The sequence below is a fragment of the Ambystoma mexicanum genome, chromosome 8, assembly GCF_040938575.1.
Source record: "Ambystoma mexicanum isolate Mex_15411 chromosome 8, UKY_AmexF1_1, whole genome shotgun sequence".
In the NCBI taxonomy this organism is placed as follows: Eukaryota; Metazoa; Chordata; class Amphibia; order Caudata; family Ambystomatidae; genus Ambystoma; species Ambystoma mexicanum.
The window spans coordinates 135,795,078-135,821,741 of NC_090929.1; positions in this window are offsets into that span (position 1 = coordinate 135,795,078).

A 26,664-nucleotide genomic window follows, 5' to 3' on the forward strand; every position below is an offset into this window, starting at 1 on the left:
ACTAACATAAAACAGTGCATCTAATCTAATGTCTGGGCAACTCATGCTCATGTAAAACACATGAATCCACAGTAAGTTTGAAGGGTGCAGCGTCTGGTCTCTGCTCGGGCTAAATTTGCAGCAGTGATTTGGCTGATGTGTGGAACGACGCTCACAAGAGTACCAGTATAATAACCGCTACGGTTAGACTTAGGAGGCTGAAGACAGGATCAGCAGGAGCACTCCTTGACACCATGAAATGCAGTAGCTTGGCCGGTGGATGAGGGTGCAGACCTGTGAACGAGAACATCTCAACACAGGAATCAATCTAGAAAATAACCCAGTACACTAATAACTCATTTTATATGGGGATAATCCAGTGGTGCGGTTAGTGTTGGCTCTCATGTACAGAAGCACAGGCTGTAAGGCAGCTGCTCAGGACAACTGTGTAGGGTGCAAAATGGTGGACATTTTACACACAGATCCTCAGTGATGTCATCTCTGGACTTGGATACCGTTCCACCCATCCACTAAACAGATTCATCACCATCAATGCGTAGGTGTAACCAGCAGTTCTGGCCATGTGGATAGGTCCAATTTGACGGGCGGAACTGATTTGCATGGGTAGTGCTGTCGTAGGTCTATGGACAGCGTGCTCCAGGCCTGGGCTTCTTATACTGGGAAAGACTGCCCATTCCCCCTAATCTTTTGGCTCTTGGTTTTATCAGGCAGTGGGGGTTGCTAGATCGCAATGGTCTGCATGGCTCATACAGTTTAAGACTGTCTTTTAAGTAGGCAGGAGCATTTCCATAGGCACATCTGACTTTGAAGCGTATTCTCACGGACAGTGGCAGCCAGTGGAGTTCAGTCCTGCTGCTTGAAATGTGATCCCTTCTTTTTGCCCCACACACAATCCTGACTGCCTCGTTCTGAATTACCTGGAGCTTATGTACAGTCTTTGTTGCCACCTATCAGAAGGGCATTACAGTAATCAAGACTGGGCATAACTTGACCAGGTTTTCACAGTTCTTACATGTCATAAAAGGTTTGATTTGCCTAAGCACTCTTAGATGGTACTGAGATCTCTTAGATGGTACTGAGCATCTGCACCCAGGGAGGCCTCTAGGAATACACCAAGTGTCTTGATCCTTTTTCAGCACAGGGATACAACTGCCATCGACATTCAGTGTTGCATATTTGGATTCCAGTTATGCCTTGGCCTGCGTGGAGCCTAAGATCATCCGTTCAGTTATGGCACTGTTAAAGCACATATATATCGAACAATGGGTACTTCGCAAAATGTTTGCTATCGGGGAGCAGTTTCACCGTGGGAAGAAAACTAAACATGTAAAACAAAAAGAAAACGGGCTACCCTCCTTTTACACTTAATACCTGAGTGTGTGCACAAAAAGACACCTTAAACAGACCCACTTATTTGGACAATATACACAAAAAGTAACAGATTTATATGAAAAAATATACTCTTAATCGAAATTCATAATGTCAAAAATAACCAAACACTCATAAAAAGGGGCAAATTATACACACTATAAAATACTCATCAATGTGACTGGGGGCTATTAGTGGGTGATTTATACATCAATATTCTGCCATCACATCAGTATGTTCAGTGCTCCGATATTCAGGTTTATTGGTATAATCTATGATGATCGGATATTCGTCTGATACAAGTTTGTTTGTTTCTTTATCTATAAAGCGCACCTCACCCTGGGGTATCTAGGCGCATTACACGTACAGTTGATGGTAGCAGTTACACACATAAATACTTAACAAATGATAAAGAGATACAGTTCAGTACAGTGACAAGTTCTGCAGAACAGAAACAATTACATTATGGAGACATGGCAGGTATGGTACTGTATTCTTCAGGATCGACGACACGTGCATTACGTGGACATAGCAAGTATGTCAGATATGACATTAATGGTATGAGATGCAGTAAAAGTTCAATGGCCTTGGTAACTAGACAATTTTTTATATTTTTTCTGAAGCTTTGGAAGGTCTGATCAATTTGTAAACAAGTCAAGTGATCATTCCACTTAAACACATCTTGAGTGGAGAAACAAAACTTATAATGCAGTCTTGGAGTCATCATCGACACGTGTTTCGGCCTTAGGCACGAAGCGCTTTTACCCTCGCATTCTCGTCACTTGTCAATAGGGCCTCATCAGGATGTGGACTCAGTTTGAAAAACAAGAACCCCAAAGTCGAGTTCTCAGACACTAGAAACACAAACACAAACCAAAACCAAAAAAGGAATGTCACCTGGTTCATGTCTCACTATCATGTAGGAATATAAATAAAAAGGTGAACAAATTTGCTAACCTGAATTATTAGTCTAGGATGTACTGATTCCAGACATTTGGATCATCGCTGCTTTTAAATGAGTGCAGGAATGCCTTTATTGTATACAAAAAACACACAAGGATGGTGTAATTATAACTTTCTCCGTTTTACCCTTTTTTGTGTATTGCTGGCAGGATTAGCCACCAACCAAACCAAGAGGGATGTCACTTTTGTCCCGCTAAAATATAAGCATGTGGACTGACCTGAATAAGTGGTCAATACGATTTTAAACTGTACTTGTTCCAACCATATCAATCAATGCTCAGAGGGATGACAAAATGTCTTCACTCTATAAATAAATAGGGCGGTATGAGTATCACTGTCTCTGTTTCATCGCCAGTTGTATGTTACTACCATCATTAGCAAAGTTGTTGGTGGTATAAAGACAATCAACCAAACTTAAACCACTGACCTGCACCAGTGATGTGTTTATATCTTTCTTACTCCTTGATTAAGCGGGAGATTGTACCTCAGTTTTATAAAGTTCTATCTCAACCTGCAGGGAGACAGAAAAAGGGGCGGGGGGGGGCAGACATCAAAGGAATCACTGCTCCATGATGCACAAACTGGCATTAAAAATACCATGGATCTCATTTTTACGTGCTGCCTAATGTGTTACATATCAATGACCAAAAAGCCAGTCCTTACCTGTCATTTCGGTGCACACTTAAAATATATATATCTATGCTGCTCGATTGGCAGAGGTCACACTGGAATTAAACATGCTTTCATTGTCATGTCACACCAGCAGATGGTGCAGGTCAATGTTTAACTTATGACAACGAGTGGCTCATGGCGCTGGTCAAAGATGCTGCTTCTTATCACGGGTCCACTGGTGGTCTAACTCACTGGTCATTGCTAAGAGGGATGTATATATCCCATTAACTAACTCCCGGCCTTGTTCTGGAAGTGAAGCTTGGGAGCCACAGACATCTGACCTAAGCCTCGCTTTCGTGCTGAAAACTGGATTCAATGGAACGCAGCCCCATCTGTATTCCGCAAACGAGGCTTGACAGTCTTTGTTAGCTCCGACCATGCTCGTTTTCATGCTACTCCCAAACTGAGCTTGTGTTACAATAGGCTGGCACCTAGCCCATAGATGGTGCCAAAAATAGTAAATGAATAATAAAGTGTGGCTGTGGGCTAATGTTGTTCCTTCTTAACTGCAACCTAACATCCACACAAATACAGGGGATGTATTGGTCACAGAATATTTCGGCCAATTGTTGAACAAGAATCGTTCTTAACTGCAACATAACATCCACACAAATACAGGGGATGTATTGGTCAAGGAATATTTCGGCCAATTGTTGAACAAGAATCGTTAGCAGAAGAAAACCCTTTTTTTCCTGAAAAAGAGCCTAGTTTTAAAATCAGAAAGGTCTTGTGAGAGGACATATATGCCCCAGATAACGTCCTGGATGGCCTTGGGACACATCACATGCTGGTCCTGGAGAGCCCATAGGTAAAATGCCATTAGTCTCACTTGCTGCACAAAGAAGTACTTGGATCACTTAACTAGAGCACACATCACTAATGCATACAGAGGCCCCATTCAATGCTTGTGTTCAAGCCATTGTTCACACCATCCATCTTAAAAATCTGTGTTCGAGTTTCTCAACATCAAGTCTCAATCGGCTACTCTGGGGGCTGATGCCACGGTTTGTATAACAAACCATAGTATGTGAGTCGGTTTGTTCTTATACTGAGTGAAATGGACGACTAAAGGTTTGTCACCTACTCTGTTCTTGGGGCATGAGTGGCGTTCACAGATTTTCTGTCGTATCTCTCGCTTAGTCTTGCCTATATAGATCAAGCCACAAAGACATATAATTCCATATAATAACGATTGGGATCTTCAGTTGGTGAAATAATTGAAGTGCTGATGCAGCCCATACAGATCTATTTCTTTTACATGTGTTAAACTATGCACAGAGCAGTTGCCACACTACAGGGGTAAATTCCCATAGAGCGCATTGTTCATCTTTACTATGCCTTGGATAGTCGTAAATATGCACCAACATATCCCGTAGGTTTTAAACCAAAACCTTGGTAGGCATAAAATCAGGTGTCTATAACATCTGCCAGTTTTTGAGGATCGATCTTCTAAGATGATTACTCACAGGGCTAAATGTAGAAATGCCTCTTAAGACTGCGTCACATCTAGATATTGTGCCCAAGAGATACTGTGTTGCAAACCACCCTTTTAGCCTATCAAATCTAGACATTGCACTGAATAATTTACTATGTTATATTCTGCCTCTTAAGACTGTGTTATATCTAGATAGTGCGCTGAAAGTTTACTGTTTCGTACTCCGCCTCTTAAGACTGGGTCACCTCTAAATAGTGCACTGAAAAGTTTACTGACCTGTATTCTACCTTGTAAGACGGTGTCACATCTAGATAGTGCACTCAAAGATTACTGGAAAATTTAATGAGTAGCATTCTACCGCTTTAGACTTTGTCACATCTAGATAGTGTGCTCAAAGATTACTGTGTTGTACTCTGCCTCTTAAAACTGTATCACATCTAGATAGTGCGCTCAAAGATTACTGTGTTGTAATCTGCCTCTTAAGATTGTGTCACACCTCGATAGTGCACTGTAAAGTTGATTGACTTGTATTCTACCTCTTAAGACTGTGCCACTTCGAGACTTTGCCACCCTCCCTCTGACCGCTTTTGAGAACTCCCCAAAACACCACGCCAAGACACCCCGCCCCCTATCAAACTCTAAAAGCAAAGCTGAACTCTGGTGTGCCAACCACCTCCCTCCCCAGAACCCCATTCCCCTCCTCCCTTCTCACCCAAACTCACCACTCCCCAACCTACCTCTGACCACTATTGAGAACTCCCTAATACCCCTCGCCATGACAACCCGCCCCCTATCAAACTCCCAATTCAGAGGAGCCCACTGGTGCTCCAAACAGCTCAAACCCTCACTTTCTTCTGTCTCTTCCTCCCACCCACCAGCAATCATCCCTCCCCTCCTTTCACCCCCATACCTCAGAGTCCCTATCCCCTAACCCACCACAGAACTGCCCACCCTTCCACCCACAACCCCCACCTGCCTCCCCTGCCCCCCATTAACCTCCCCTCGACACCTGCCAACAACCCCCACCATAGCCCTTCCCCTCTCTAAAAGCAGCATATCTCGCAAGAACAGTAGCTTCATCTCCTTCACCTCCGACCCCCCCACCCTCTCTCACACCCCTACGGCAAAGAAACCCCTGAAAAGTAGAAAACAAGCCTGGTCCCCCTCCATGACTATCTACTCCTCACCACTTCTACCTCTACCCAGACTCCCAAGCTCTCCCTCCTCATCCCCAATACACTGCCCCCTGCCCTAGCCCTGCTTCCACCCCCCCTCTCTGAAATTCTCTCCCTGCACACCAGACACCCCCAATCCTTCGAGACTCACTCTTGACTCTTCCTCCCCAAACCTCCCCTCGTCCACTAACCATCTGTCCACTACCCCCCCTCCCTTCCTCAATGACTTTGAACACCTCTCCACATGCCCCCCCACTAACCACTAGGCACCTCCTTCTCACACCCCAACAACCTCGATGACCCCACCCCACTCCGAAGTCAAGTGCATCCTTTTCAATGGCTGCTCTGTAGTGAAAAACAGACACATCTCCGACCTCCTCTCCTCTGACAAACCTGACCTAGTCTTATCACTGAAACCTGGCTCTCCGATGACTTTTCCCCTGTTGCACATGAGGCATTCCTCCCGGCTACTCCCTCATCCCACTCAGCAGACCCTCAAGAGAAGGCGGCGTGGCAGTCCTCTTCAAATCTCACTCCTCTGCCTCACTCGTTGACTCTCAGACATGCATTCCATCAAGCAAATCCCTTCTTGTTAAACTCTCACTACCTCCGACTTTCTCCCACTGCTTCCTAATCATTTACAGATCCCCTGGTTACGACAGACATTTCCCAATAAACCTCTGACTCTGTAGCCACCATTCAAGTAAATCACCCCTCCCTCACTCTCCTAGTAGACTTCAATATCTGGTTGGACATTCCCACCAACCCCATAACCCATTCACTGATCGACAGTCTTGATGCACTCAACCTCTCCCTTCATATGAACGGCCCAACCCCTCTAAAGGGCAAACTCTAGATGCTATCGTCAGCTCCATGACCTGATACATCTAGCACCCCCCTTACCACTCATCTGGTCTGATCACTTTGTCGTCCCTTTCTCCATCCTTTACCCTGCGCCTCCGCCTACCATCCAACCCGCCTCCCCCTTCACTACAAATGCTGGAACAAACTAAAGATTGTTCCTGACCTAGCTGTAGCCCTTCTTCTTAGACCCCCTACAACACCTCCCCCTGACAGATCCTTAACCATCGACTCCTTCGACTCATGGCTCAATGATTCACTAATTCCTCTCACCCCCTCGCGCCCCTCTTCCTCACGCATCAGACCATTTCCCAAATGGTTTACTCCCGAACTGAGGAATGTCAAAAAACTAAATAAATCTCTGGAACGCAAAGGGCGAGCAGAAAAAAACAGTCACAGCAGATCCACTTTCGCCTTGCACCATCGCAACCACAAAGCAGAAATCCGAAAAAGCCTACTAAAACAATAGGATTCTCAACTGTGGAAACAGCATCAAAGAACCCCACAGAATCATATCTGAATTTGTCAAACCCTCCTGCACCTCTTCCCAATCTGCCCCATCACAATCGCTCTGCAACTCTCTCTCCCTCCACTTCTACACCACCGCTCTTGACAGGACAACTTCCCTTAACAACAAACTGTTCCCCCCCCCCAACTACCGGCCAATCCAACAACCCCCCCGCCGCCCCAACCTCCACCTTACCCACCTTTGACTCCTTCAAACCGATCTCCAGAAAAGAATTTCTTGACCTTCTATCTGCTAGCAAACCCTCTGGTTCCCCCCTAGACCCCTACCCCGCCTCAGTCCTCAAAGAAATATTCTCATCCACCAGCGCAGGAGAACATGCAAGAACCATTCTAAATGACTCCCTCAGCTCTGGAATCTTTCCCGATGCCTTCAAAATTGCACATGTCAAACCTCTTCTTAACAAAAACCATCACTTGACCCTCTTGACCTCAAAAACTACAGACCCATCTCGAACACCAGATTCCTTGCAAAACTCATTGACCAAACAGCATACTCCCAACTAAACAAACGCCTTTGTCGAATTGAACAACCTCCTCGATCCCGCCCAATCAGGCTTCAGACCGCGACATGGAACCGAAACTACTCTGACCTCAATCTGGGAAGATCTTAAGATCACTGCAGACACTGCAGGAGGCACTGCACTAATTCTCCTCGATCTGTCTGCAGCCTTCGACATGATTAACCACTCAATCCTCCTTGACTGTCTCCACTCCCTTTGAATCTGTGGAACCGCTCTCAAATGGATCACCTCCTTCCTCAACAACAGGAAACAAATAACCCTCCTCTCCTCTTTTGTCTCAGCTGCTCGCTCAGTTAATACTGGAGTACCGCAAGGCGCATGTCTATCTGCTCTCCTATTTAACATCTATATGTCCACCCTTCCTGGAATCATCTGCCTGCACAAAATCTTGTGCTACAATTACACCAACGATACCCAAATCATCCTTAAAATCCACATCTCAGACACCAACTCCCAATCCGACCTCACAGCCTGCCCCCTAGATATCGACCACTGGTTGACTATAAACCACCTCCTCTTAAATCCCACTAAAACTGAAAACATGGTGTGCGGCAACACTGAGCTTGTACCTCGCCCACTTCCGTGGCCCGCTTCCATGGGCCAAACCCTCCACACCCTCTGTCACAGTAAAAAACCTTGGGTGCACTATGGTCTCTGGCCTAACCCTCTCCCGACAGGTCAACAACTTATATAAAGGTTGTCACTACCATCTTAAAATTCTCAGGTGCATTTTTCCCTACCTCTCCTTCCCGAACAGACTTGGCGCTGTTATGTCTATTGTAATGTCGAGACTTGACTATGCCAACTCCCTTTACCTAGGAGTCCCACCATTCCACCTTAATAAACTCCAAAGAGCGCAAAACGCTGTTGCTAAACTGCTGCAGAGCAACACCAGTGGTTAAGATTCAGTCTAAACCTTCCAGCCATCACCTCTTTGTTTTTGCTTTGTCACCCGAAGTGGGACGGGTATGCCCAGACGTGGGTCCCGTGCCTGCTGGGCCTAGAGACCCAAGCTACTCCTCACTGATGAGGCCCAAAAAGGCCGAAACATGTTTGGGGATCTTTGTGGTCTCGTGCAGAAGGGATGTGACCTAGCAGTTCGGGCTGGACTGCCCCTTTTGGGGTGGGACCAAGCCTGATTTGCATATGGTTTTCCCCCTTCTGTAATGGATTGGCAGGTGAAGAACAATGGTCTGGAAGGTTTCCCAGAGCAACGCTGGTGGTTAAGATTCAGTCTAAACCTTCCAGCCATCACCTCTTTGTTTTTGCTAAAATGCTCCTCGCCCTGGGTCCAAGAGACCAAACCTCTCCAGCTCTCAGAACCCTCCACTGGCTCCCAGTCAGACAAAGGACAACTCTGCATCACTCATCGTGCAGTGCACAAGACTGGGCCACTATACCTGCAAGATAAGTTAAAACCTTACCTCTGACCCCACACCCTAAAATCATGCTCTGCCCTCATTTTAGTGATCCCAACTACTAACTCTGTCAGGATTGGAGGATCCTTTTTCTCAGCATTGGCTCCGACTCTGTAGAACTCATTTCAACCACACATCCGACACGCACAAAACGATATGACATTCCGCAAATTACTAAAAACATGGCTCTTTCCATAACACCAACAACAACCTTAAAGATGCTTCTGAACTCCCAACAACCCAATGACTAAATACACAATGGAACTCCAAACCTGTCTTCAATGAATATGCCCACTGATTGGGCTATCGACAACCGTATATGAACAATGGATGGAATGGATGGATGGAATGGGGGGATTGGATGGATGGAATGGATGGATGGAATGGATGGAAACGATGGAATGAATGGACGCATGTGGAATGAATATATGGAATGGATGGCATTAATGCATGTGGAATGAATGAAAGATATGTATATGTGTTACGCTCACCTGGTTCCCACGGGTACGTCGATCTGGACCGGCCTGGTGCCACGTAGAGCCGAGATGACTGACTGGACACCCCCACTTACTTCGTTTGTCGGCTCGTATGAATATCTTTCTGCAAAGGAGAAAGGGAATTAACCTCCCGTAATTCGAGCGTTAACCCACCTTCCACTCCCGTTGTCTGCCCACTGACCACTCCCGATGTTCCCTCTTGTTCTCACCTGATGGTTTAAAAAGGTGGGCTCTCCATCCTGCATCGAGCGCAGGGGCGCGTAGACGACCAGTTACTTCACTGGCGTGGAGGAATTGGTGAGTTCCAGTATTGACTCTAGGATCCAATAGTTTGTAAGAGTTCAAATGTCTGATCTTCACTCTTTCCGATTCCTTGTAGGTTGCCGACTTAACCACCACGAAGAGTCCAAAGGGCAGTTGGTGAGAGTCAGGTAAGTCTATAGTGGATTTCCCCTTAGGGGCCGGGGTACGGCGATGATGCAGAGTTAACTGCGCCGACCCGATATGAGGTGAGTACCCCCTGCGGTAAATCAGGTAAGTCTTTGGGGGGTTGCTTGTAATGTCCAGTGGTTTCCCCTTAGGGGCCGGGGTGCGGCGGTGTTGCAGAGTTAACTGCGCCGACCCGAGATGAGGTGAGTACCCCCCGTGGTAATCCGGTAAGTCTTTGGGGGTTGTTTGTATTGCCCTTTTGCATTCCTGTGCTCACCTGGCTTTTCTTGTCCCCTTAGGTACCGGAGAGTGGTGTGGAAATGCAGAGTCTGCGAAGGAGTGAGGAAAAGCTGCACTGGATGGTGAGTGCAGCGCGGCGCTGCGAGGTGCGTGCCGATGCGCGTGCGATGACTCCTTCTTCAAGATCGACGGCGCGATGGATCAAGAATTCAGGCAAGGTTTCAAGTTTGAACCTCTTCTCCTTCTTTCTTTTCGTTTCCAGGTGGTCCAGGACTGAAGCGGGCGTGGCTGAAGACTGGAAGATGCTGGAGGCACGGTGAACGTTACGCTGCTGAATGCAGAATAACGCGAAGCACGTGTGGCTGTCCGGGCGTGGTTTAAATAGCCTAGGAAGAAGTCCCAGGTAAGTATTCTTCCACAGGCCCCACCCGAGAAAAAAGTAGTCTCTTAGGTAAAATAGTCCCTCCTAAGCCCCATTTGGCTTGTGGCTTTGTGCAGCATGGTCTGCACCAGGTGAGTATGCAGCATGGTCTGCATTAGGTAAGTTTTCTGTAATGAGCCTGGCGCCCATGGCGCCAGGACTGACTTTATCCTTATGAGCCTGGCGCCATAGGCGCCAGGACTGTACCCAAACAGCCCCTAACTAGGGTTTTTGGGCATGCTTCAAATGGCATGATGCCTGCTTCCGGGGTTGCTGGGCCTGGTCTGGCTTCCCGGGGGCAGGCATCATGACAATATGGAATTGATGGAATGGATGAAATAGTATGTATGAAATGGATGAAACTGATAGAATCGATGGATGGAATGGATGGATGGAATAGATGGAAAAGATGGAATGGACGAAATGGTTAGAATGGATGAAATGGATAGAATGGATGGAATAGATGGAAGCGATGGAATTAATGGAATGGATCTAATGGTTAGAATGGATGAAATGGATAGAATGGATGAAATGGATGGATGAATGGAATGGATGGAATGGTTGAAATGGATAGAATGGATGGAATGGATGAGATGGAATGTATGAATGAAATGGACGGAACTGATGAAATTGATGGTATGGTTGAAATGGTTAGAATGGATGAAATGGATAGACTAGATGTAATAAATGGATGTAATAGATGAATGGAATGGATCGATGGAATGAATAGCATGAATTAAATAGATGGAATGGATGAAATAAACAGAATGAAAGAAATGGATAGACTGGATGAAATGGATAGAATGGATGAAGTGGGTAGAATGGATGAAATGGATTGAATCGATAAGATAGAATATATGGATGGGATAGATGGATGAGATGGTTTGGATGGAATGATGGATGGAATAGATGGACAGAATGGTTGGATGGAATTGATTGAAATGGTGGAATGAATGGAATGGATGGACGCATGTGGAATGATGGATGGCATGGATGCATGTGGAAGAATGGAATGTATGTATATGGAATTGATGGATGAATGGATGGAATGTATGTATATGGAATTGATGGATGGAATGGATGGAATGGACGGAATGGATGGAGTGGATGGAATAGATCAATATAATGGATGACGAAATGGACAGAATGGAAATGATGGAAGTGATGGAAGGCATCAGATGAATAGAATTAATGGATGGAATGAATGAATGAAAAAATGGAAGAAATGGATGGATGCACTGATGGAATGAATGGATGAAGAAATGGAAGAGATGGATTGATCCATCGATGGAATGGGTCGATGGATTGAATGGATGGATTTACCCTACCCTCTAGTTCCCGTGTGTGCCCACCGTGCCATGTCTCTGTGTACCCTGCTTTTTTGTTCCCCATGCGGTTGTTGCATATCTCTATGTCCCATCCTACCACTGTAAGCCTAGCCCCCTGTCACTGTGTGTCTGTGTGTTGCTGTGCTCGCTGCCATCCTGTTCCTGTGATGTTGCTGTGTATCCCAATGTATTAACCAACCCTCTCATCACCATGTGTCCCCACCTTGCCCGTACGTCACTGTGTACTCTGCTTTCTTATCCCCCATGCTCTTGCTATATATCCGTATCCCCCCTCCTGTCACCGTAAGCCCAGCCGAATATCACTGTGTGTCCATGTTTCAATGTGTTCCCTGCCATCCTGTTCACGTGCCTGGTCTTGGGTGCTTTAAAGATGAACCAGCATGTCATATCACATCACTACGCCTACTCTCTACTATACACCATCACACAGCTATTCCCATGATAAATTCGGCCTAGCTGTTCACATATGTACACTACCCCACGAACACCTCATCACCCTAATAAAACACAGCTATCCCATGACAATCCGGCATAGTTGCTCACATATGCGTCCTTCAGGCCTAACACAGCCAAACCCAGTCTGGATGTCCACCCACCAGACTGCAGACATCCAACTAATATCTTCAACACCTAACGCTAGGATGCAGCTACCATCCGGCAATTACATCAGCTGTACACATAACTGGTGCACCCACGCACCCTATGACACCATCTATCTCTACTGACCTGAACTGCGGTTCCTGAGGGCGTTCAACCTACCGGCGCTTTGAGATCATACCAATGATATATAGAGTGCTATATAAATGCCAAGTAACATAACATAACATGCCATTTTATCTAATTTGGTCTTGCACCGTGGAGTGAGACATGTCTCACGGGTAGTGTGTTCAGCCCGTTTGCGTGTGTTCCAAATGATGGGGAAAGGATACGCTCTCTGCTTCAGACGAGAGCTCAGACCTTTGCTGTGTTGATTAAAATCCATCACAGTACTGCAATACATACGTACACGTAAAAATGAACCCACTGGCAAGTTGTTCTTTAAACATTGTGGGTGAAAGACATCATACCTCAGTAATGTATTTTTATCAGTTGGTTTCCTGAATAAAGAGGTGTTAAGTGTGCGCTCAGATGTTTTGCTCATCATTAAATCCAAAAAGCCATTTTGTTGTAATCAAAGGCCATTGTGAAACCGATGTATTGGTTTCTCTCCTTAGCCATGTTAGAAAAGATGAAAGACTACTCTCATCCCCCCTCCAGATCATAAATACATTGTCTATATAGCAATGCCAACTAAGGATTTGTAAGCTGAAAGGGTTATTCTTGAGATAGACCAACTGATTAAAATCGTCCATAAAGATGTTTGCGATGTCTGGGCAAAGGTTTCTCTCATGCTCATTCCGTGTTTTAAATAGTTCTCATGGAGTGCTATTCTTGTCCACTCAAGTATACAATCTCTGGGTACTACAGTACTGTAGCCAGTCAGCCATCTAAATATTATTGAATGATGTTAATGCTATCCATTGTCAGAAGGATCCTATACAATGCCTCAACATCTAGAGATACTAACAGGTCATGTGGTTCGATAGTCATGGCTGTCAGAAAATGCAGCATTGATGTGGTGTCTTTTAAATAAGAGCGCACCTTCCCAATGAAGGGTCATAAGAAATGGTTGACCAGGTGGATTGATACAGTTCTTAGTAGCCTTCAGTAGCAAGTAGAAGGCAGGAATGGTGGGATTGGATCCAGTGAGAAATATTTGCTCATCACTATCGATCCAAGCTTGGGAAAGTATCCTATCAATCTCATCTTTCAATCTTGCTGTATGGTCTGATGCCAGTCTCCTGTAGGATTTTGTATCACTCAGGTGTTTTAATGCCTCAACATTATAGGCTAACCGGGACCGCAGCACAATGCCACCACCCTTGTCTGCAGGTTTTATAAGGAAAGAAGGATTACTCTGTAATTCCCTGAGGGACAGTCTTTTTCCTTTATTCACATTGTCTCAGTGATAGCTATGCATATTTAGGTGTTCATGTTCAGAGAGAATCTTATTCTCAAAAGCCACTATGGCAGGACTAACCATGGAGTCTATGGGTAAGAAGGTCGACAATGGTTTCAAGCCAGTCGTATTTTCCTTTCGTATCATAGGTGTATCAGAAGTGCAGAGTAAATATATTAACCAAATAGAACGCTGCCAACAGATCTAATAGTATCAGCAGCCTGATTTGCTTTGATCCAGAGTGTTCAGCATGTATGTTTGGAAATTCAGTAGAGTACCTTCGGTCCCATGGTTTGCCCTATAACTTGAATGTCTGGGGTGTAGGAAACCTGCACCTTTGCGATGTTGCTGTAGCTGGATGGTGGCAATCTTGACCACTATCTTCAGGATGAAGGGGGTGTCAGAGATAGGCAATAGGTTACTTGCCTCTTTGGGGTTCAAGCCCGGTTTCTTAACCAGTGGGGTAACTACCACCTCTTTGATGGTATCGGGAACCAAGTAAGGGCTAAAAGACACATTATCAAAGCACACCAAAAAGGGAACGAAAGCATTAGAGTTGGTAAGGATGACTTGAGAGGGAAAACTGTCACTCTGGCAAGAGTTGGACAGCATGCCTTTATGCATTGTTCCCATTTCTGTGACCGGGGTAAAGTGGAACTTGGGTTCTTTGCTATCGCCAGCCACCAGTATTCCAGGTAATTTCTCTCCACTAGCATTATTAAGTATTTTGGTGCAGGCTAGATTGACTCCAATGCAATCCTCGGAAGGGATGAAAAGTTGCAGTTGGGTGTTAGGCTTTTCAAGTTTTCTGTAGATTTCGAACAGTTTTTTTAATTGTAGTTGGCACTTTCGATTTGGTCATTGAAATCGTTTTTTGTACGTTTCTGTCCAATGATTTCAATATTGCCTTCTTGTCGGATTTGTTTTTTATACAAGCTCTCTCGTCTTGTCTCTTCTCCCTTTTAAGTTTGGTTAGATCTGTAGTGAACTATTTCTGATAGCACACTCCCTCTCTTACAACCTTAGCTTTCATGGGAGCAATTTTATCCAGAAACGCATTCAAGTGCATGCTGTAGGCATTCACCAGTACATTGTGTGAATCTGAGTCAGTGGTAGCCTCCATGATTGATTTAAGGCAACAACTCAGGTCCTCTGATTTGATATCAGGTCGGTCAAGTGGCACAGCGAGTAGAGCGCTCGCTTTGACATCCATGCAGAGCCTATTAACGCAGGTTCGAATCCCGGCGGGGCCAAACTCAGCCTTTCAACCTTGCGAGGTCGATAAATGAGCACCACACACCGTGGGTAATAATAAGCAGTGCTCAGATACCTGAGGGTTCAATGAGCACCACACACCGTGGGTACTCAGATACCTGAGGGTTCCTAGCGCTATATAAGTGCCAAATTATTATTATATTTATTATCTTAAGGTTTCTGCTGACCTCTCTCAATGGGATGTTTCGTTTGTATGCAGGTTTGTCCGGAAGCAGAAGAGGGCATTTTATGAAACAGTGGTCAGCCCAGATACATTACTTCGTATCCACTGGCATCATAATGATGTTTCTTGATCCAATGCAGTCTAAGGTATTGCCTTTTACGTGCGCTTATTTTTTTGTTGTTGTACGCTGTAAAGTCTATGTTATTTAGATGTTGTTCTAGATTAAGTGCTTCTTTGTCAAAAATGTCCCCCAACCAACGATTAAGTTCACGTAGTACGACAGACGTTTAAAAGGGCCAAGACTTGGATCAACTCCTCGTTGAAGCCAGGCATATCGCCAGGTGGGCGGTATACCAGGATGTTTATGCAGCGGTTATCGTTGGGGTGATTTTTAAGTACATGATTTCACAGCCTGCACAATCCATGGCAAATTCAAAGAGGTGTATTTCTTTCTTGGCCAAAATGGCCACTCTACCACCATTTGAATGTTCATGGTTTTTACTGAAGAAGTTAAACCCTGATGGTGTTGCGAGGTATATTTTGGGTCCAAATGAGTCTTTTAACCATGTCTCTGTTATGCACATTATATCCATATCATTATCAACCACATAATCATGTATATCTGTGGCGTTTTTACATAGAGAGCAGGGATATTTTAATCATTTGAGTCTTGAGGGGGGCATTAAAGCCGTAGTGTTCCCCGACTTATTCCTGCTATAGTTAGTGTTTTATTCTCTAGTAACAAGAGCTGTATCACGGGTAGTTATTTGTTTTATCAGAGGTCCTGCAGCTAAAGTTTTATTGTTTTTATTAGCTGTAAAATGTCTCCAGGTGATAATGAGTAAGGTTCCCATGCTCTGATAGCTCCAGAATGTCAAATCCCTATTGGGAGCCAGGCAGTTGGTAGCTGGGAAAGGCCAATTGGGTAGTCTAGTGCTTTCCTCATCTAAATTCATGTCATGGCATAGGGTATATGGTGGGGTCGTATCAGCCAGGCTTATGTCCTTGGCTTTCATAGTGCAATTAGCTGTCAGTATTGCTGGTGAGCTAATTTCAGCCAGCTCAATGTTCATGGCATCCTCTGTGCACTAGTCGGAGTTCCATAATAGAGTATAAGAGTGAGCAAGGACTTGCGCTTGGCTAGGGAGACGTACAACTGCTCACAGCGCGAGAGGTAGGGTTTGACAGAGGGCTATGGCCGGGCAGGGGAGTTGCTAGGTCTGGAAATGACCTGGGGCTACGCTGATGTTGGAACTGTTGGGACTGGGGGCTAGCTAGTTTTTTGGCTGTAGCTCCTGAGATTCTATCCGGGGCTGCAGCCAAAAGATCAGGGGCTATAGCCCCCTTAGCCCCCCCCTAGCAACGCCTCTGTGGCCGGGTCACCTGTGCCAGTAATGAGTAGGCAAGGAGAGAGTGAAAACCGAAGCAGGCGTACTTGCATATCAGGAGGGGGAACCCCCTATGGCAGTGAACGGGAAATAGGATGTGATAATTAACTCAGTTTAGAAAGCCAATCTGAACCCGAGATGCAGTCCACAACAGAGCCGGAGGACCGCCAAGAGATCGACTTTACTCAGTGCACCGGTACACCTGGTTAATGTATAAATAGTAGACGCGCAAGGGCAGCTGGGATATGGAGTTTATATCCCTTCGACCAGCGTTGCTAAATTCAGTAATCAACAGCTCTAGAGTGAAACATACGGCAGAATGTGTTGCCCGTAACAAGGGCACGGAAAGGGAAACACGCAGGACATGGGGAGAGAATTAAAACGTATTCTTTATTCACCGGCCAACTGGAACTAACTGGCGCCAACATGCGCCCCTTCCCACAATGCCCTTGGGCTCCCTCCTCCCACCATGTCGCACTCGCCTCTGGCGGCGTGGCCCCAGGTTAACTCTGCAGGGGCGGCCAACACCACTCCCTGACAAATGTCCAAACAACACACTAACATTCTTCAACCAACCTCACTGGCTTTCTGATGGCTCGTCTCGGTCTCTCATGTTGGACTTCAAAGGTCTTATCATTCTGCCCTGCTTTGTTTTGATCTGCTCCGCCACTGTGATCTCCTGGCAGATACCATGGGTCATCTTGGGGAACCCGAGGCTCCGGAATGTCCAGTATCGTGGGGGACTCATGATCCTCCCTTTTAACGTAGTGTTTGAACTGTTGACAGTTTCTTGTGATGGTCTTGTCTTGCCCTTGGGCCGTCACCATTGTTCTTTTCACTGCTGTGATTTTCATGGGGCTCGGGGCGTAGCGAGAATCTGTCTTGTGAGCCATGGGTTGTTGTACCAGGACTTCGTCCCCTATATGGAAGTCTTTGGGCGTTGCTTTGCGCCTGATGTCGGAATCTTGTCTTGCTATTTGTTTGTGTTCAGCATCTCTTTGAAGTAATTCTTCGTCGGGTCTTGCTGTGCTTAGCGGACTTCGTGGGATGCGAGTGTGTACCTTGTAGCGTAGCATTAGCTTGGCTGGTGGCTGATTGGTGGCGTCATGAGGTGTATTTCTGTAGTCTCTCAGAAGTCTGCATAGGGCCTGATGCGGGTTGTTGGCTTCTTATTGTGCTCTCTGTATGGTCTTTTTGATGGATGCCATAAAGCGTTCGTCCATTCCGTTGGCCTGGGGATGTCGGGGTGTGATCTTCATATGCTTGAAACCTAGGTGGTCCGTTAATGCTGCGAACTCATGCCCACAGAACGGGGGCCCATTCTCTGATTTGATTATTCTGGGGATTCCCCATTCGCTGAGGACTTCTTCCAATGCTTCTGCGACTTGTGGGAATGCTGTAGTGGCTACTCTCTTTACTATGGGGAACCAAGAGTGTTCGTCTATCAGCAGCAGGAGGTACTCGCCCGACTCCATTGGGCCGTAAAAGTCTATAGCTACTCTCTCCCATGGATGGTCTGGAATTTGGATATGTTTTAAGGGGGGAGGAGTTTCTGCCGGCGACGTGCACTGACATGCGTGGCAGTTTCGTACCCATTCATCTACTGTTGTGTCTAAGAATGGAAACCTGACGTGACACCGTAGTTGTTTCTTTGTGTTTTCGGCATCTCTGTGCCCTTCATGCGCGGTTCGGACCACTTCTTTCCTTAGGGCAGCTGGTATTACGATGTGACAACCCCTGAGTAGTATGTTGTGTTCTTTTACTGCTAGTTCGCTGTGCACCCTCGCCAGTCTCTCAATTTCGTCTCTACATACCCCCGGGTGTGCCAACATTGCGCGTCGGTAGTCCTTCCACTTATTGGCAGATGTCAGGCCTATGGCAAGTGCGGTAGTCGGGTCTGCTGCAGATGCTGTCGCGATTGCGTCCAGTGAGAGCGCTGGGGGCAGAGAGTGTTCTGCGACATAGTCAATATAAGCGACATCCCCACTCCTCGTTATTGGTGGTCCAACCGGATGCTGTGAAAGTGTCACCGGGATCGGTGATATCTTCGTCCGAAAGTGTAGCTTCTGAAATCTCCCCCTCCCCCGACTCCTCACCTTCTTCTTCCTTCCAAGAACCCTTCTTTTCTTTTCTTCGAGTAGACACCTTTTTTTTATGAAGATAGGGACGACCCCGGAAGGAAGCCACCGTGCTCCCCAAGAAGGGAGAACAGGGGGCCCACCCCCGGGATTGACCAAGAGGGGAAAAAGCCTTAGGCACAAAAAACCCCTGTAGTATCGTTGGGTGTCTTGTAGACGTGGAACCAGGAGTACTTATAAGGTAAGATCTGGTAGCAGTGGCTGGAGACAACACGTGGAGTGAAGACTCAGAAACACAGGCAGTCCATTAAGAGGTCCGAGGAACTGGTACACAGGCTAAGTGAGGAAGTACTAATGCAGCAAGCAAAGGCAGTCCAGGGGAACAGGCCGGAGTCTGGTACACGGGAGGTCACAGAAGCAATACTGAAGGTAGGCGAAGGAAGAGTGGAGAGAGTAACAGACCGGAAAAGGAAAAAAGCGGTAAGTGAAGATGGGAAGGTGGGAGGGGAAGCAAGATGGAAGGAGGGCAAGGGAGAATACTGCGAACCAAAAGAGAAAGGGAAAGGCAGACAGGTACAGCGGAAAGAATAACAGAAAGGTTCAGACAGGGTACGAGGACCCGACCAGCAGCAAGCGAGAGAGCAGCACGAAAGCCACAGGTAGCAAGCAACTCAGCCTACGGACGAAACCGGAAGCGTTGCAACGCGTCCGTGACCCGGAAGTGGCCGGTTAAAACACCGGGCCGCGGAGCGTCTAGCCAATCGGAATCAGCAAAAGGGAACCAGGAAATAGGGGGCGTGGCCGAAGCGAACGAAGCTAGGTTCCGCGTCGCCAGCGGCTCCATAGACGCCAGGAACTCGGCGGTATGACAGTATGCCCCCTCCTATACGCTCCTCCTCCGGGTTTCCCTGGATGGAAAAAGTGGTATTTGCGAAGTAGGACAGGAGCATTAATGTGTGTGATGGGTTCCCAAGAGTTTTCCGAAGAAGGGTAGCCCTTCCACTTAACCAAATATTCCAGCCTGCCCTTATGATACCTGGAGTCACAGAGTTGGGCGACCTCATATTCAGCTCGAGTGGAACCCTGGGGAATAGGAGTCTGTCTAACCTGTCGTGCCCATGTATCAGCATGAAATGACTTAAGTTGGGAAGCATGGAAAACAGGGTGTACCCTTTTTAGGTTATTGGGTAGTCTTAGGCGAAAAGCCACAGGATTGATTTTCTGTATGATCTCATATGGCCCTAGGTATTTTGGAGATAACTTGGAGGGATGTACCCAACGAGGTAAATATCTAGTGGAGAGCATAACTTGGGTACCCACATCCCATCCTGGTACAGGTCTACGATGTTTATTGGCTTGAATGCAATATCGGGCTTGGGCTGACTTAAGGCCTTCTTCTACCTTCTTGTGTGTCTCTCTAAGGAGGGAGAGTGAAGAATCTACTGAAGGTACGTTAGTAGAAAGGCCCGAGACAGGAAGAATGGAGCGAGGGTGAAAACCATAAGTACCAAAAAAAGGGCTGAACCCCAGAGCTGCATGTGTGGAGTTATTATAAGAGAATTCAGCTAGAGGGAGTAGTGTGCACCAGTTGTCTTGTTGGTTGTTGATAAAGCATCTTAAGTACTGCTCCAGGGTTCCGTTCAAGCGTTCAGTTTGCCCATTGGATTGTGGATGGAATCCAGAGGTGAGAGCTCTTTCAATACCTAGTCTGCTACACAGGGCCTTCCAGAACTGGGAGGTGTACTGACTACCCCGGTCTGAAATAATCTTGTTAGGTAGACCGTGTAACCGGAATATGTCTTGGAGAAACACTTCCGCCATCTTGGCTGCCGTAGGGACGCCAGGTAATGGGGAGAAGTGAGCCAATTTGGTAAATGAATCCACTACTACCATGACACAGGTGCATCCTTCAGACGGAGGTAAATCCACTATGAAATCAGTTGAAATTGTGCTCCAGGGACCCTTGGGTACAGCATTAGGTTCCAGTAGACCAATTGGTCTTTTTCGGGATGATTTACTCCTCAGACAGATGATGCATGACTGAACGTACTGCTCTACATCCTTTCTCATTGTAGGCCAATAGAAATGTCTTTGAAGATAGTCATGAGTACCAGCCACACCCCTGTGTCCTCCTAGTTTAGAGTCATGACACCAGACAAGTGCGGTTTTACGAAAAGCCGGAGTGGGTAGATAAAGTTTTCCTCCTACTAGGTAAAGACCGTTCCTGATTTCATAGGCCAGATCTTTAGAGTGTTTTTCAATTTCAAAACGACCTCCAGAATCCTCCTGTACCTGTTGAAGGAATTTAGAAATTATTCCGATAGTCCTGGACTGGGGAAACATCCGTTCAAGATTCGTCTCTGACTCTGACACGTAATCACACCGGCGGGAAAGAGAGTCGGCTACAACATTATTTTTTCCCGGGATGTAAGTTATGCTGAATTCGAATTGGGCGAAGAAGTGAGCCCATCGGGCCTGTCGAGTATTGTAACACTCGAACTGTTTGAGAACCTGTAAGTTCTTATGATCAGTCCTTATGGTGAACGGGAACCTTCCTCCTTGAAGTAGATGACGCCATTCTACACAGGCCGCTTTCATGGCTAGAAGTTCTCGCTCAATAACCGAGTAGTTCCTTTGGCTGGAGTTTAGGGTCTTCGAGAAATAAGCCACCGGATGTTCTGTACCCTGGATTTCTTGAAGAAGCACAGCCCCTATTGCGGCTGAAGAAGCGTCCGTCTCTAGAATGAAGGGTAGATGTTGGTTTGGTTGTTGTAAAATGGGTGCTGAACAGAAGGCTTCTTTAAGAGTACCAAAGCTGTCTTCTGCCTCCGTTGTCCATTTAAACGGAGTTGCAGATTTCTTTAAGAGCGAGGTGATGGGTAATATCTTTTGAGAGAAATTTGGGATGAATCTCCGGTAGAAGTTTGCTAACCCCAGGAATTTTTGTATCTCCTTGACTGAGGTGGGTGAGGGCCATTCAAGGATGGAAGACACCTTATTTGGATCCATGGAGATTCCGTGGTGTGACAGAATGTATCCTAAATAAGGAATGGAGGAGGCTGAAAACACACATTTGGTGAGTTTAACCGACAACTGGTTTCTCTGTAGTCTTCTGAATACTTCCCTAACATGTTCCACATGGTCTTCAGGTGTACGAGAGTATATCAGTATGTCATCTAAATAAACCAATGTGGTTTGGCACAGGAGATCTGAGAATAGTCTGTCCATAAATCGTTGGAATACCGACGGGGCATTTACCAATCCGAACGGCATTACCTGGTATTCAAAAAGTCCGAAAGGAGTCCGGAATGCTGTCTTCCATTCATCTCCTTTCTGCACCCGGAGTAAGTGATACGCATTCCTCAGGTCGAGTTTGGTAAAGATGGTAGCACCCTGTACAGCTTGTAGGATATCGGTTATCAATGGCATAGGATACCGGCCCTTTATGGTAACCTTGTTTAGGCCGCGATAGTCTATACACGGCCTCAACTCCTTAGAATCTTTTTTTGAGATGAAGAACAGTGATGCCCCTGCAGGGGACTTGGAAGGCCTAATTAGCCCGTTCTCCATGTTGCTGTCCAGGTACTTTCGGAGGTATTGTTTTTCTTCTAATGATAGTGGAAACATCCTACCGAAGGGTACCAATGCATCTGGGGTGAGATCGATGCAACAGTCTTCAGGCCGGTGAGGAGGGAGCTCTACGGGTATCTTTTCAGTTGCCACTTCATTGAACTCCTTCAGGTAGTGGGGAAGACAGTGCACCGTTTTGACTTCGCAGCTATTAGTGGTCTTGACGGTCTCGAATCTTGGTTCTGGCAAACATTCCGATTTGCATAGTGAGGACTGAAAGCTAAGTAGGTTTCTAGACCAGTCTATACAGGGGTTGTGTCTGCGTAACCAACAGATACCCAGGATAAGAGGGAAGTGAGCAGCTCTGATAATATCGAATGTGATACTTTCGGTGTGTTGTTGGATGGATAAAGTAAGTGCTTTAGTGGTATGAGTGATCAAACCCGAGCTCAAAGGTTCGCCATCAACTCCTTCCACCTTTTGATCTTCGTTTTTGGCTATCCTCTTGACTCCATGTCGTTCTGCCCAATGGGTATCCATGAAGTTTCCTGCTGCTCCACAGTCGAGTAGTGCTAAAGCGGTTACTTCTTTGGGGCCTACTCTGAGAGAAACTGTGAGCACCATCAACCGGGAGTCCTCAGATGTTTCTGTAGAGGATACAGAAAGTGGTGCGTAGGGACTAAAAGCAGCCCCTCGGTAATGCGTCCCAATGCTTACCGAGGGCGAGCGTTTCCCGATCTTCTGGGTGGTACTTCCGGACAATCTCTTAATAAATGTAATGAAGATCCACAGTACATGCACAAGGAACCCTCCCTGCGCCGTTTCCTTTCTTCCGGTGTCAGTGGGGCTCTGGTGGTTCCAATCTGCATGGGTTCTTCTTTAGTTGTCCGTTGGAAGGGTATAGACGCTGGTGAAGGAGTCTCCATGGGAGGGGGTACGCTTAGCCTGTTCTTCCTCTTTTCTTGACGTCTTTCCGTCATCCTGAAGTCAATTCGGAGGGTAGCTGTCAGAAGTTCGGCGAAAGACACCGGTCTTTCTATTCGGGCAAGTTCGTCCTTCAATTCCTCCCTTAAACCTCGCCGAAATATGGCATACTGAGCCTGTTCCTGCCAACCTGCCTCTGCAGCCACCTGTTTGAAAGTGGTGATGTAGGTCAGTAAATCAGAATTCCCTTGACGGATGTCAAGGAGGTCCTCCGAGGCCAAGTATGTACTCTCTGTTCGCAAAAAGGTTTGTTGAATCAGGGCCTTAAAGGCATCGTAGTCCTGTAAAACCGGGTCTGACTGGTTTACTAGAGGGGTAGCCCAAGCCAGGGCATTTCCGATCATGTGGGTGATCATAAACCCCACCTTGGCGTGATCTGAGGCGAAGGTCTGAGGGCGAAAGGTAAAATGAAGATTGCATGCGTCCAGAAATTCTTTAACCTTCTTTGGGGATCCATCAAACTTCCCTGATACTAGGGGAAGTGGAGGTAAATCGGCTAAAGGTCTTTCTCTGTCCGTCATACGATGTTGAAGGGTGGCGTTAGCAGTCTTAAGGTTCTGCATCTCTAGACTTAGACTTTGTACAGCGGCTACGAGTTCTTGTACCTGCTGTGGGGTGGCCATCTCTTTTTGGCGTTGCAAACTGTCACCGGGATCGGTGATATCTTCGTCCGAAAGTGTAGCTTCTGAAATCTCCCCCTCCCCCGACTCCTCACCTTCTTCTTCCTTCCAAGAACCCTTCTTTTCTTTTCTTCGAGTAGACACCTTTTTTTTATGAAGATAGGGACGACCCCGGAAGGAAGCCACCGTGCTCCCCAAGAAGGGAGAACAGGGGGCCCACCCCCGGGATCGACCAAGAGGGGAAAAAGCCTTAGGCACAAAAAACCCCTGTAGTATCGTTGGGTGTCTTGTAGACGTGGAACCAGGAGTACTTATAAGGTAAGATCTGGTAGCAGTGGCTGGAGACAACACGTGGAGTGAAGACTCAGAAACACAGGCAGTCCATTAAGAGGTCCGAGGAACTGGTACACAGGCTAAGTGAGGAAGTACTAATGCAGCAAGCAAAGGCAGTCCAGGGGAACAGGCCGGAGTCTGGTACACGGGAGGTCACAGAAGCAATACTGAAGGTAGGCGAAGGAAGAGTGGAGAGAGTAACAGACCGGAAAAGGAAAAAAGCGGTAAGTGAAGATGGGAAGGTGGGAGGGGAAGCAAGATGGAAGGAGGGCAAGGGAGAATACTGCGAACCAAAAGAGAAAGGGAAAGGCAGACAGGTACAGCGGAAAGAATAACAGAAAGGTTCAGACAGGGTACGAGGACCCGACCAGCAGCAAGCGAGAGAGCAGCACGAAAGCCACAGGTAGCAAGCAACTCAGCCTACGGACGAAACCGGAAGCGTTGCAACGCGTCCGTGACCCGGAAGTGGCCGGTTAAAACACCGGGCCGCGGAGCGTCTAGCCAATCGGAATCAGCAAAAGGGAACCAGGAAATAGGGGGCGTGGCCGAAGCGAACGAAGCTAGGTTCCGCGTCGCCAGCGGCTCCATAGACGCCAGGAACTCGGCGGTATGACAGAAAGGTAGTCGGCCGGGTTGAGGTCACCTCCGGGCCGATGAATGATATCATAGTCATATTGCTGTAGCCGTATGCCCCACTGTTCAATCCCCAGAGGCATCATGGTTTGAGGATTTCTGAACTCCTGATGGTCAGTCACTAGGGGGAATTTCTTACCAATCAGGAAATTGTGAAAGTGTTCACATGTCCAGACTGCTGCAAGACTTTCTTTCTCCGCCTGAGAATAGGCCATTTTGGGTGTGGACAGTGCCCTGCTGGCGTAGGCCAACACGTGTCTGGGGTTTATGTCGGCCCATCCACAACCACTTCTGTATGCCATGTCGGGTTGAAATAGGCGAAGCGATGTGCTTCGGCAAGGGCTTTCTTGATGTCACCAAAAGCACATCAGCACTCTGGGGTCCATGCGAAATTAGATTCCTTCTGGAGCAGTTTCCTGAGCGGTTCTGTGAGTGAGGCATAATGTGGAATGTACCTGGAGCAGTAACCAGCCATCCCCAGGAAGGACCGGACGTCGGGCCACTTGAGTCGATTGCTTGAGGTTGGAGATGATGTCTACCTTGTCGGGGTCAGGCATCATTCCTTCGCTGGAGAAAATGTGTCCAAAAAATTTTAACTTGCCCTTGCTGAATCCTGCTTGTATGGCCTTGCATGTGGCAAATAGAGCTGTGTCATGTGCTTCTTTGGATGAGCCAAAGATGAGGATGTCATCGATGTAGTTTAGCGCTCCTCATATGGGCCTGATGATTTGTCGTACAGTCTCTTGAAAAATCTCAGCTGCGGAGGAGATGCCAAAGTTAAGTCTGCGGTACCTGAAAAGTCCATCGTGGGTAGCAAACGTTGTGATAGCTCTGGATTCTGGGTGTAATTGGAGTTGATGATAGCCCTGTCTTAGATCAAGTTTGGAGAACAGGCGTGCGTTGTTTATTTGTACGATCATGTCCTCGATGCATGGGCCCGGATGTCTCTTGCGCTGAATGGCGGTGTTGGCTACCCTCGGATCGATGCACAGTCGTAATTTGCCTCCTTCTTTTGGCACTACGACGAGTGGGGACACCCACGGAGTTGGCCCTGTTGCTGGCTCGATGATGCCGTCAGCAAGTAGTTGCTCAAGCTCACACGATACTGTGTCCTGAAGGTGAAAACCGACTCTTCTCGGGTGTTGTGGTATCGGCCTCACATTTTGGTCAATGTGTAGTTTGATTGGGGGACCCTTCAATTTTCCCAGTCCCGAGCATATTTTTGGGTATCTCTGCTCAATGTCTGTTTTTGAGATCAGGTTCTCAGGGTGTTCATGATTTACTGCTCTGACTTCTTCTTTTGGCTCCTGACAGACTGTGGTAGATGTGATCGTGTCTCCTGCTCTCACGTGGATCTCGATTAACCCTAGGCGAGAGGCGGCATGGTAGCTGAGCAGACATCTGCCTTTTGTGAGGGACCTGATCACGTGGATGGTAGTTTCCACTTGGTGACCATTTAGGAGCAAACGGCGAGTGAATCGTCCGAGCGTTTGAAGTGACATGGCTGCGCCCCATTGGAAGATCCTGGAGTGTGAAGGTTCAAGTGTTGGTGGTCATGGAATTTTCCTGTATTCTTGTTCTCCCATTATGTTTACTGTGGCGCCAGAGTCTACCATGAAATGAAAAATGCAGTTTTCCATTTTGATCGGTATTTTTGGGGCTTCTCTGGCCTCCTCGTTGTCGAGTATCAGGTTGACATATTCTTCCTGGTATTGTGGGTCATGTTGTATGTAGTATACGGTTG